Source organism: Carcharhinus amblyrhynchos, chromosome 23, assembly GCF_965287045.1.
Source record: "Carcharhinus amblyrhynchos chromosome 23, sCarAmb.v2.hapA, whole genome shotgun sequence".
In the NCBI taxonomy this organism is placed as follows: Eukaryota; Metazoa; Chordata; class Chondrichthyes; order Carcharhiniformes; family Carcharhinidae; genus Carcharhinus; species Carcharhinus amblyrhynchos.
In genome coordinates this window covers 2,026,517-2,040,210 of record NC_137346.1, presented here as the reverse complement: position 1 = coordinate 2,040,210, position 13,694 = coordinate 2,026,517, and the positions used below count along the sequence as shown (strand labels likewise).

At 44.4% G+C, this 13,694-nt stretch overlaps 1 protein-coding gene across 1 annotated transcript in view; it reads left to right on the top strand.

Annotated features, from left to right (window-relative positions):
- The window catches only part of smg6 (SMG6 nonsense mediated mRNA decay factor), a 432,770-nt gene that overhangs the window by 59,307 nt on the left and 359,769 nt on the right, over positions 1 to 13,694 (top strand). The window lies entirely within an intron of this gene.

Genomic DNA, 13,694 nt, shown 5'->3' with positions numbered 1-13,694 from the left:
AGACAGTACCACGGTCAAGAACACTTCAACACTGAGTCAACTCTGAACACTACGTGACTCTGGTGAAGACCACCAGAGGCAGCATTCAGTCATCTGAGCTCCTCCGACAACCACCCAGAAATCAATGTCCTTTGAACTCTCTAAACCATTGATTATTGTGTTTATTTATTTATATTTTATTTATTAGTCACAAGTACGCTTACGTTAACGCAGCAGTAGATCTCATTGAGACATATAAGATGATGAATGGGATGGATAGGATAGAGGTGGAGAGGCTCTTCCTGCTCAGAAAGGACAGTAGGACTAGAGGGCACAGCCTCAAGATAAAGGGGGGGCGGTTTAGAATGGAGTTGAGGAGGAACTTCTTCACTCAAAGGGTGGTGAATCTCTGGAATTCTCTGCCCGTTGAAGTGGTGGAGGCTGTCTCGCTAAATATATTTAAGACGCGGGTTGATAGGTTTTTGATAGGCAAGGGGATTAAGGGTTATGGGGAGAGGGCGGGAAAGTGGAACTGAGCCATGACAGATCAGCCATGATCTTATTGAATGGCGGGGCAGGCTCGAAAGGCTAGATGGCCTACTCCTGCTCCTATTTCTTATGTTCTTATGTAACTGAAGTTACTGTGAAAATGCCCTAGTCGCCACACTCTGGCACCTGTTTGGGTAACACTGAGGAAGAATTTAGCGTGGCCAATTCACCTTATCCATACATCTTTGGACTGTGGGAGGAAACAGGATTACCCAAAGGGAACCCACACAGACGTGAGAACGTGCAGACTCCACACAGTCAGTGACCCAAGCAGGGAACTCAGGTCCCTGGCGCTGTGAGGCAGCAGTGCTAACCACTGTGCCGCTGTGCTGCCCTAGCAGTTGTTCGTATTGAGAGTTTTGATTGTTAATGTTGTAATATATTTGATTACAGAAACCTCTTAATGAGAAGGGACAGGAGAGTGTCGTGTGTTCATGTTGTTCCGCGTTGGAGCAAGGGCACTTTAAGGGACTGATCACCTGATGGCATCATCGGCAGTTTGCGCGGGCAAATGGACAGTCTAATCTAACAAGCTTTCCAATGAAGCTCTGTTTGCTTGTGCCTTTGTGATTTGCAAGCTTATCCTTTAAAAATACCAGACTCAATTCTGTTCAAACTGATGCACTGAAGGCAGCGAATCGGATGTGTGTCGTTCCACCGCCACCATCTCTCTCTCTCTCTCTCTCTCTCCCTCCCCAACCACGGCTCAGGATTGAGCATTACCCCTCTAACCCCTCCCCAAGCTCCTAGCTCAGACAGAGCATCGTTCTCCCTGGCTTCCCTTGTTTTATAGACTTCGTTGCTATAATTTTTTTTGTCAGTTAGAGAGTTATATTTTTGGGGGCCAGTAGATTTTGTGTGTTGCTGATACCTGGGGCATTGCACAGGCTATTTTAGGTACAATGTGCTGCCTTCTCATTAAGTGGCAGCTACAAAACTAGGAAGTCTTTTCAACTGGTGTATAGCTTGCTCTTGTCAGATACCTTGGGATTGTTTGTAGCTTCATCCAGCCAGCTGAATTCACCAAGGTGTATAGTTTGATGCCTGAACTATTCTTAGCATTTCTCACAGGTAACCTGAGAGGTGTTGGGGATTTTGTTTAAACAAAGAGGAAACTGGGGGATTTTTGTAGGGAGCAGATGCAGCAATTAGGAAAGGCTGTGGATTTTGTGTAAAACACTTCACTGTTTGGACATGACAGAGGTGTTACTGAGCAGGGGGAGAAATGGAAAAATTCAAGTGGTTGAAACCAAATAGAAATTAGAGGTGGTTTTTGAAAGCAGGAAGGATTTGTGAGGAAGAGGGTACTGGGCAGGAAGTTATAGTGGTTAATCAAACAGGCAGCAGTTATTGAGCACAAAGAGTGGGGAATGGGAGGGAAATCTCATGAGAGGAGTGAGGATTCAAAGTGGTGTGTGTAGAGGCCACTAGCTCTTACTGTGTCCACCCCAGTCCAACGCCAGCATCTCCACATCACTAGCTCAGGGTGAGGCCACAGGTGAATCTGAAAGTCTGGACCTGATTTTTGAAATTCAGGGAGGAAAAGAATGGCAAACTTTGGGTGCTGGAGTGGGGGAATGAACGGTGGCATTTTGAATAATTTTTGACACTGGCTGGGTCAGAATCCTGGCATTCCCTTGCTAACGCAGTGGTGGGCAGCCTGCAATCCAGGGGCCTCATGTGGGACAATTTGCCCACATGCAGGGTTGTCACTGATTTCCATACATTGAGTTTTTTTCGTACTGGTATGATGAAAGTGATGTGTACATAAAGCAAGGGCAAGTGAAATGAGGTGCGTGCTGATTGCTCACTGCACTGACTGAGCGCTATGCACTCCCTGTGTGTACAATCAAACTTAAAAATTTAAACATTTAGATTGGTTTTGCCATTTGAAATCGATAGTCATTCTATTAATATGTAAATGATTAAATATTTTCTGTAACTTGTTATGAAATACTCAGTATGTATTAAATGCATTTAATCTTATTCAGATTCATGATTAGTGAACAAGTCAGATTGTGAACTTGCAGCCCACTGAAATGAAGGCGGGCTAGTCTTAGTTACCCATCACTGCCCTAATAGCACTGTGGGTGTACCTACACAGTAAGAAGTCTCACAACACCAGGTTAAAGTCCAACAGGTTTATTTGGTAGTAAACGCCACCAGCTTTTGGGGCTTTTCCCCTTCGTCAGGTGATACACCACATGAACTGCAGCAGTTCAAGAAGACAGCTCACCCCCAACTTCTTGACGACAGCTCAGGATGGGCAATAAATGCTGACCTAGGCAGCAACAGTCACATCCCATAACAGAATTAAAATAACATGGGGGGCGCGGAGTGTGGCGCCGTGACACAGGGAATGCAGCTGGGTAAATGTTCAGACAAGTCAAACACCAAGGTGGTGAAAGCAGAGACTATGGTTTGGGCGCAGAGGCAGCTCCTTTTGTGGATGTGGGAGAAATGATGCTGGTGCTGGATTTGATGTGGAGAAGTGAGCAAAGCTGGGAGTTCAGCAGTACAATCAGGTTCCACATCTCCTAATTTAGCACAAGGTTGACAACAGGTTCAGAGGCTTGGGTAATCCTGAGAAGCTGGGAGACTGGTTTCTAACTGGCTACATTAAGCTAGAGGAATTGTGAAGGTTGTGATTATTTGGAGTGATTGGAAAGAAACAATTGTTTAGCTGCTCAGCCACGTGTGAGATCAGAGGGAAGAGTGGGTTTAACGTTGGGGTAATTGGGGAGAGTGGGGTTAATGTTGGGGTAATTGGGGAGAGTGGGGTTAATGTTGGGGTAATTGGGGAGAGTGGGGTTAATGTTGGGGTAATTGGGGAGAGTGGGGTTAATGTTGGGGTAATTGAGGGAGAGTGATTAGATGGGCAGGACTCCTTGAACCATTTCTACAAAGCTGTATTTTAGAATCCATTCCAGAAATAATCTGGTGTATATGCCTTCCTGGCAACCCATCCCATGTTTGATTAATGGCACTCGTGTTAATGTAAGCCTAATTTGGTTCGGCGATGGCATATTAAACAAGCAGACAGCTGTTGTGTAGGATTTTTAAGGCACAGCTCTGCTGGATGCCCAGTTTTGTTCAAGTGCTGTCGTGTTCCAGTGAACTGTTACAAGTGGTAAGCTTCTAACTGAGTGCAGTTATGTACTGAAATCATTGCTTAAAGAGTGGAAACCATCACTTTGGTCTTATTACCGTGCTGGTGACAGAGCCAGAACAGTTGCTTTGTCCTGTCAGTAACAAGGATTCCAAACACAACAAGACCATTTTCCCTTTGGACCCACTGGTAGACTTGAGTAACATGAGCATTTTGGGGCCTCATGTATTTGGCGGGCGCAGTGTTTAAAAGTATATGTGCATGTTATTGTGACTGAGTGGTCTTGCCCTCAAACCAGATGAGGAGCTATGTCCTGTCTGGAAATGGTTAGATGAGAACTAAAGCTTTGGTAAAGGAACGTAGCCCCTCAAGGTTCTCTGCCATTCAATTATATCAAGACTGATTATCTATCTCTACCCCACTTTCCCTACTATTCCCATATCCCTTGATGTTATTCATATCCAGAAATCTATCAATCTCTGTTTTGAACACACTCAGTGATTGAGCTTCCAAAACCCCTGTGGTAGAGGATTCCACCCTCAGAATGAAGAAATTCCTCCACTTCGCACTCCTAAATGATCCATCCCTAATTCTGAGACTGTGTCTGGTTCTAGACCCTCCCAATCAAGGGAAACATCCTTTCTATGTCTACCCTGTCACACCCTGTAAGAATTTTATAGTTTCAATGAGATCACCTCTCGATCTTCTAAGCTGTAAGAGAATACAGACCCAGTTTCCTCAACTTTCCTCATAGGACAATCCCACCATCCCAGGAATCGGTCTGGTGAAATTTAACTGCACTCCCTCTAGGGCAAGTAAAGGACCAAAACTACACAGTACTCTGGGCGTGTTCTAACGAAGGTTCTATACAATTGAACTAAATCATCCACATTCAAATCTCTTGTGGTCAGGACAACGTATCGTTTGCCTTCCTAATTATTTGCTGCACAACCTGCATGTTAGCTTTCAGTGACTTACCAACAATGATAACTAGGTTGCTTTAGACATTAATACTTCCCAGTACACCCTGATGCTTCAGTTATACGGCCTCGTGGAAGTCCAGTTGGAAGTCCAGGTGTTCAAGAGCTTCCTGTTGAATTATCAGGTTGAGCTGATTTGAATCTGCATCAGGCATAATGTGACATTGAATTGTTCATAAGGGCGGCTCAGTGGTTAGCATTGCTGCTTCACAGCACCAGGGACTGGGTTCAATCCTGGCCTTGGATGACTGTATGTATGGAGTTTGCATGTTCTCCTCGTGTCTGCGTGGGCCTTTTTTGGATGCTTTGGTTTCCTCTCTCACTCCAAGCTGTGCAGGTTAAGTGGATGGGCCATGCTAAATTCCCCTTAGTGCCCCTGTATATGTGGGTTAGTGCTATTAGCGGGTAAATACATGGGACTATGGGAATAGGGCCTGGGTGGATGCTTTGCTTGGAGAGTCAGCATAGACTCGATGGGCTGAATGGCCTTCTCCAGCACTGTACGGTTTCTATGCATCATGTGGTTCACGTGCCCTCTCCCACTATGTCACATTATTAAATTGCCTATCCCTGGATTTAGCAGATGCTCAATCGTGTATTCACTAATGAATACTCTTGGATGAGTAGTCACTGTTTGAGTTGCTGGTGGGTTTGGATCTATTTAGTACCCTTCAGGTCCACAGACAGTCACTTAGAACAACACCTGATGTGTATGTGTCATTAGTGGGAATGTCAGTTCTGTTGAATAATTTCTTTCAGTATAATATTCAAAAGCTAAACAGTCTAAACCCACATCACATGGATTGCACTTGCATTGCCTGCAGCTACCTTGGAACCAGTCCATAAAGCAATGTAATGCATCGTTAACCCTCAACCTCGTTAACTATTTTCTTCCTTTTTATTCCTTTTCTGCTTCACCTTCAATAGATGCTGACTGTTTTCTGGGGTACAGACTCTGAGTGTTAGCAGCCCTCTTGTTTAAGTGGCCATTTGTGAGCTTAGGCAGCAGATTATTGAATCAGGGATTGGTCAGATCTGATTCCCACTTTCCACACCAGTGTTTTCAGGCAAGGATTGTTGATAGTGACGAGGATCAGAAACCCTGGTTGGATTCTCCACTTTCCTTCAACTCCTGAATCATGTTCTGTGACCTAATTGCAGCCCCAGCTAAGCCAGTGGAGCAGGAGCAGAATCAAGAATGCCTGTTTTGGATGGTTCACTCTCGCAGCAAGCAGTGTGTATCTGCAGTACTGTCTACCTTGCTACATGGATTTCGTGTGTGACCTGTGTTACGCTTGGGCACAACTCAGTGACATGCCAACAAACTTGCGGCACAGGTCTAAAGTGATTGAGTAAATTAATTGTCTTTCAAAGTGTTAGCCTTGGCTCAGTGGGTAGCATTCTTACCTCTCAGTCAGAGGTCATTTGTTCATGTCTCAATCCGGAGATTTGAGCTCTCAAACTAAATTAGCACTTCAGTGAGGTAGGGTTGCACTGTCAGAGGTGCTGCAAATAGGATGCGGCATTTCTTCCTGGCCAACGTGAATTTAAAATACCTCATGACTATTGCACAATACTTATCTCTAATAAAATCACAACTAGTTTTTAACCTGGTCATTTATTTCCTTGTTTGTAGAACTTTGTTGTGCCAAATGTTTCAGTACTTAACCACAGCATTCTCCCATTTCCCACCACTCGCTCTACGACGCTCATTACCAATTTTGTCAAATTTAAGGTACTTTTGTGCTTTGGTCCATTGCCACTAAAACTTGGTTGAATTTGCTCCAAACTCAATTTCAGTCTGCATTGCCCGTCAGAATAGGAACTTTCCATCTGAGCAATCTGGACTAGATTTGAAAGTAGTTTTATAGTCCTGGATGATGCTGTTGGGACTTGATTACGTAGAGAAGGAGCATGAAATCTGAAATCATGAGTGATCCTTTTGTTTAAAAGTGTTTTAAATATGTTCCTGACATTGTGCCACTGACCAATGAAAAGGAATCTGATGTAGGCTGAAAGTTCTGAATGTCTGTGAAGAAGCAGCAGAGGTCACTGAAGGAACTGGCTGTTTGAAGTTAATGTCTTCCTCCTTCTGTCTTCATAAGTTGTTGTTTTATTGATGTGATGTTTTAGTGATGGCTGCATGGATAATGCTAGTCTGCCTTCCAGGATTGTAGTGGATTGTTCTGAGGGCCGTGAATAAGTATATCATTCAGAAGCACTCAGCTGACAGTGCATATCTGAATCTTGGAAATTACACCCCTGTGATTATATTGCCCACTTCAGCTTGATTTCAGTTATTTACCGTTTCACCCAGTTTTAACCACAGAAGCAGGAAATAAGCATAGTTACCTGCTTTAATCAGATACACAGAGGAGGGGATTTTTTTTGTGCTGGTGACTTCTCTGAAATTGAGTATAGTTTTTCATCCAGTATTTTCAAAGCATGGAGTTGTTATGATAAACTTCCATTCAGTGACTGGCTCCTTAATGGGATCTACAATGTTGCCTCAATACCTGAGCCTAATGTGGAACTTTGACCTCTCCAAGTTCAGAAAGCTGCCTATTCCTGCTGACTAAGAGGCATCCAAGGAAGCTGGAAATCTTTTTTGTCAAGTTTGCATCAAAATTGATTGAGGTGCAAATAAATAAGGTGTGGAATCTTTCGAAAGGAGATCACAGGTTCATTGTTGTTGTTCTGGTTACAGGAGAGTGAGGTCACCTGTTCATGGTAAAATTATAGACCACCAAAAAGCATGGGGCTTAGATTCTGTCTAATGGGGAATGGGGTTGGGATGAGGAGATAAGGGGAGGGTTATTTATTTGGTGAAAGCGACAATGTTCTCATTGCTCTCTGCAATCTAGACGAACAAAGCAAAAGATGTAAAAATGCCTCAGTAGTTGTTCAGGAGAAGCTTGTGTTCATGACAGGAGTGTTTGTTAAGTTTCTCTGGTTTGAGTGGAACCAGCTCCATAGCACTGGAACTGGCAAAAAAGAAAGCTTTTAGTTTTCACTCTGCCTCCATTCTGTCCTGTCCTGTAAATGAAAGGATCCGAATGGGGTAGAACACAAGCAAACATTGGCAACTTGGGCTGAGCACGGTATCCCGTGCAAATCACACACTTAATACATTCTTCTGATTCCTAAGCATATGTTGCTCTTTATGCTAGAGTCTGTGTGGCAAAGGGCATTAGTATTCACCTTTCACAACATCCCCAGTGATACCAATCTCACAGTAAATGGGTCTCTTTGCTGGTTACAAGGAGCCAGAATGAGTAATGCCTGGGTTAGTCTAAGCTCAGGCCCACAATACAAAACAAACCAATCGAAAGATGTTTCACTGAGAGAGGCAGATGAGAATGGTTGGTTTGGTAAAAGGCAAAATGTTACCATAATGTTGTAGAGGGTGCTTCTGTGTGGGTGGGGAGAGTGGGAGGGAAGTCATGAGAGAACTGTAAAGATAGATTAAAGTTCCGTTTACATTGTTCCTATCTGATTCAGGCTTGTTTGATGTAGAGTGCAGGCATCATGCACCAGAGATGACCTCTTATGTCTTGTTGGACACAAGAGTTCATCAATGTCCACAAGCACTTGCATTAAAAAGAACTGCATGAAGGAAAATTCTGCCAAATTCCCAGTGATACTAGTGTTCTGAACAGGGGAGAGAGGTGAACCTGAACCCATTTAATTTCTCACTGTCTGTCTGTAAGCAGATGTTTGAAATAGGCTATGGCATATTTCACTAAACCCTCGATTTGAGAAGTCAATTTTTAGAGTGACTCGCAGGAGACTCTTTTTTGAATAACATCCGAAGTATTGTTTATTCATTCATTTAATCCTGGGGAATGTGTGCAACTTCATACATGCCCAAGCACGCAATAAGTAAGAAAGAAAGAGGGGTTTTTACAACTCTGAATAACTTAACAAGAAAAAAAACCAGATATTAACATCAATTCATGTTACCAGAATCCAGGAAGTCAGCGTCCAGTGAGGGTTTGTTCACAGTTACAGTATAGGCGGGTTCAGCTAGGTGAAGCAAGGGCTGTGGGATTCTTTTAAATTTGATGCTGATGCAGTAGGGTGAGATTAGTATACGGACTTGATCTGTTCAGCAGGTAATGACAGGAATCTTCCAGGGAAACAGGTGTCATGGAAGCTTAGACTTACTGAAGATTCTTGGTCAGCCTGGAGACCTGCCTTGCTATCAGAAGTTAAGCAGCAGACTGAGTGTAGAAATGTAATGTTAAAATGTTCCAAAAGTTAGAAGTTTTGGTCATGTGATGTTGCCCATTAGTGAGTCAGTTGCAAGCTAACATGCACTCTCCCTGCTTCAGGTAAAAGTCTACTATTCACCTTAGGGCAGGGTCTCCAAGCTTTTCCAACCACTGAATGCTTTTGAACTCCCAAGAGTACTGAAGGAACACCTGAGAAACATTATTATTGTATTGAAGAGCTAAACCACAAAATAGTGGTTATTTTTGCTCAGTAAGTACAAACATGCAAAAACTAATTTATAGAAATCTTTTCTATTTCTATATGTCCATTTACTATAATTAAAAAGTTCTCATATCTAAACATACTTGAATTTTTTTTGACATTTTTAAAGGGAAGAGTATAACTGTTTTTTGGTTCAAATGGGAAAAGTACTGTTGGAATGCACACATGCGCGTACACACACGCACTCGTACACACACTCATGCACATGCACGCACACTCATGCACACGCACTCTCAGACACTCATGCACACTCATGCGTGTACACACACAGACAAACACATGCACACATCTTCCTCTCGCACACTTTCACACACACCATCTCACTGTCACTCATACGTGCACTCACCTCTCACACAGTATCACTCCCTCATCTCTCACACACTTGCATTTCTCCAAGGCCCCCCTGCACTCGCCTCTGCTCCCTTCTGGAGGCCTGAACCCCCTCCACCATGCACAGGCCTTGTTCTCGTTCTCCAACCTCCTACGACATCCACCCACACCCGACCAAAGGCCCTGTGCCTCACGCCCCGCAGGCCCCACTCTCAGCTCTGTCCCTTGCCGGCCCTGCTCTCATGCTGTGTCCCTCGCCGGCCCTGCTCTCATGCTGTGTCCCTCGCCGGCCCTGCTCTCCACCCCTAGCCACTCCTACCTAACGGGTTTTGATGGCTTTCTCATCATAGAATCCCTACAGTGCAGAGGGGGCCATTCGGCCCATCGAGTCTTCACCGATTACAATCCCACCCAGGTCTTACCCAATAACCCTACATATTTACCTGCTTATCCCTCTAACCTACACGTCTCAGGACTCTAAGGGGCAATTTTTACCATGGCCAATCAACCTAACCTACACATCTTTGGCTGTCTCTTTGTTATAGGACCAGGCTGGGGAAATAGGTTATCTGCTGCTCCCTAATTTCATTGATTGTGGTCTAAGCTTACAAGAGAGGTGTGAGATTCCACAAGGGTGGAAGTTGAACTTAAATCCTGTAACTGCTGTTGAAAATTTCCAGAAACTGTAGCCACCCTGTGAATCTTTTGGTTTGGCAAAGTCCATTTCTTAAATAAGCAAAAAAAGTAAGGTTCTGTTTTAACCGTTTATGGTCTTTTTCATGCCTTAAGGCCGTGTCACTAGTGTTTGTGTTATCTTGTGTTTGAACTAATTATCCTGCAGTTCATTGGTATAGTGTTTAACCCACTTTGTGATGTGCTGGCTCATAAAGGGAATGGGTGGTGGTGGGAGTAGAGTGACAACCATTACTGTGTATCCCTGAGTAACTCTCCACAGTACAGTCAGCCAGGATCACTGAGCGAGCTCAATGATCCTCCTTGGACTTGCACCTTTGTGACTGTTAAGAGGAGATGCTGATCCCTGCCACAGTTTATTTTAAAATTCATTTGCGGGATGTGACTGTCAGTGGCTACACTGGCTAGGCCAGCATTTATTACCGATCTAGTTGGTGGTGAGCTGCTTTCTTGAACTGCTGCAGTCCCAGAGATATTGGTGCACCGTCTGTGTGGGGCTGTTCCCAGGTATCTGCTGCTTTTGTCCTTCTAGGTAGTAGTGGTCACAGGTTCAGAATGTGCTGCCTAAGGAACAAAGAACAAAAAAATTACAGCACAGGAACAGGCCCTTTAGCCCTCCAAGTCTGCACCGACCATGCTGCCGGACTTAACTAAAACCCCCTACCCTTCCGGGGACCATATTCCTCTATTCCCATTGTCAAGATGCCCCTTATCACCACTTGTCACCTACTAGAACACCCACTACTGCCAAGCTGCCAAGTGAATTTGATTATCTGTCTGCAATAATGAATGCCTGTAGACCTGTGCCCCTAAGTAACTCACTCATGCTTTATCACCTTTCTCGAGTAAAGCAAGCCCTTTCCCACTATGAGTTACCCTATTCAGCAACCAATGGGTTATTGTATGGTGGATTGCGGAAAAGTCCAATCTAATCATAGCTGAGGAAGTGCAGGGTACTATATGTTGTAATGATTTGACTGATGTCACAAACAGGCTGAGTTTGTGCACTTTGTGACCCGGTCATTCAAACCACTTCTGAAGTGGTAAGATCACCACGAGTCATTTCAAGAAGTGCTGTTGGTTTCCAGTGTACTCATAGTGTTGTTGCCGACCAGTGTGTGCCAGGTTGCAGTTGGCTTGGTTAAACACAAAACCACATACTGGTTGTAAATGTGGTGCAGCGACGTGACAAGATCCTTGTAGCGGTGGCGAGGCTGCACGTTGGAGCCCAGTATACACAGCAGTTCATGTGAATCAATCTACCACCTGCCTCACCTCATACTCCTTATTAAGCTGAGAACAAAATGGAACGTGGTGTGTTTTCAACCCTTCCCTCCCCTTTGCTGCTTTCATTCATTGTCAGCTATATTTAAATGTAAACGTGCCTGAGAATGCACACTAAATAGCTTTTCAGTTTGGTCTCTTTCCCACCCCTCATGATCGGAGTGAAACTAAGTAGACTGAGGGGATTGGAACTGATTCTCAATGCATGGCTGTGATTCTTGAATTAACGTACCCTGTTGTGCCATCAGAGTTTGTTGCAGCATGTGACGGTGCTGTTCTTGGCAGCTAAGGGCTTAAAAAATGGTGACTTTAGATGTCCAGCCTGACCTAGAATCATAGAATTTTTAACAGGATCATAGAATCCCTACAGTGCAGAAGGAGGCCATTCGGCCCATCAAATCTGCAACGACCACAATCCCACTAATCCCCTATCCCCATAACCCCATGCGTTTACCCTAGATAGTCCCCCTGACAGTAGGGGCAATTTATCATGGCCAATCCACATAACTTGCATATCTTTGGACTATGGGAGAAAACTGAAGCACCTGGAGGAAACCCACTCAGACAAGGGGAGAACATGCAAACTCCACACAGATGGTGACCCAGGCCAGGGTCCCTGGCGCTGTGAGGCAGCAGTGCTAACCACTGTGCTACCTTACTGCCCCACACCAAGGGGTGCCATGGTACTGAGGATAAGGGGCAAATCTTTTCAAACTGAGGTGAGGAGAAATTTCTTCACCCAGAAGCTGGTGAATGTGTGGAATTCATTATCTCAAAGTAGTTGCGCCAAAATATTGTGTGATTTCATGAAGAAATGAGATATAGCTCTTGGGACTAAAAGGATCAGGGAACTGGGGGAAAGAGGGGGGAACAGGATATTGAATTTGATGATCAGCCATGATCACAATGAATGGCAGAACAAGCTTGAAAGGCTAAATGGCTGCCATCTGCTCCTAGTTTTTACATTTCTATGTTTTGATGTACTTAAAATGGCCGTAAAGCAGGGCTGTTGTTTTTTTCTGCCTATTTTCTTCCCATTTCCCCTGAAGAAGTGGGTTCTGCTGCCGTGCAATGCCCTCTGGTATTTTGCCATTTCATCACCCAGACTTTGAGTGCTGGCAAACTGTTCATCTGCTGAGCATTATCCTGTTTCCCTCTCCTTCATATCATCCACTTGACCATCTCCAACATGTTTACTTTCCAGCAGTGGGTAACTGAATCAACCGACAGGAGTGGGAGTCTAGGAATGGCTGACGTGGCCTTCTCTAGCCCACAGCCATCAAGACCAATTAAAGTACCAAGCCCCACTGCCACAGCTCAGCTAATGCACCACAGACTTATCTTGGGCCTTCTAATCTGTATGGTCCAGTGACTCAGTACATAAACTTGCTGTTTATGCTTCTTCTGTTCAGCACACTGTACTACCAACATCAGAATTTTCTGCTTAAGTGAACATTGGGACTTAGGGCATTGTGAAAATGGGAGTGGTGGGGCAGAGAGTTGACCTTTTGGCCTGTTTACTGATGATGCATTGTTTAATTGTGGTTTTAGCAATTAAACTGTGCAAATTGGTACCAGTCTTAGTTGAATGTCATTGTAATAAATACTATTCAGTCTTGTCCTGTTATACACTACTCAGCGATAGAAGCAATGTGTTTGAGCTTTGGTGAGCTGGCCCAGTTAAGGAACACTCTGAACTGTGTTTGTGAAGATAAGTTCATGGGGCACAGAGTTCAAAGCGGAGGCTGTAATCGGAATGTTTGCCCGTTTTACCAGCTGTTTGAGCTTCTTCTAAATGATTGAAACACAGAACCCTGAAGCAGGAATGTGTGTGTTACACATGCATTTTGAAACAAAATGTGAAAGTGACAGTAGTGCGTTTCTAATTTCTTTGTGCTGTTCAGAGTTGTCTCTTTGGGGGAAGTGAGGCAGTCTTGCAGGCTTCTGCTATTTGCTGACAGAGCCTGTGAGCCCTGAGGCAGAGTGACTTGTTACTTAGATTTGGAGTAGGAAATCAACACTCCCTCACTTACTCCATCTTACCTTCATCCACCGCAATCCATTCCTGACTTCCTCCTGCATCTGCCTGGGCCCCACTCTGTAATCCAGGAGATGTATCTCATTCTCTGAGGCTCTGTCACAAGCAGTCCATGGTGAATAGCCTGGTACGCTGGCTGTTTCCATCGCCCTATACAGGCCTTTATGTGATGCCTCTCTGTCCCAGCTGTACATGAGTGCTGCAGTTTCCTCCCACGTTCTGAAAGACGTGCTGG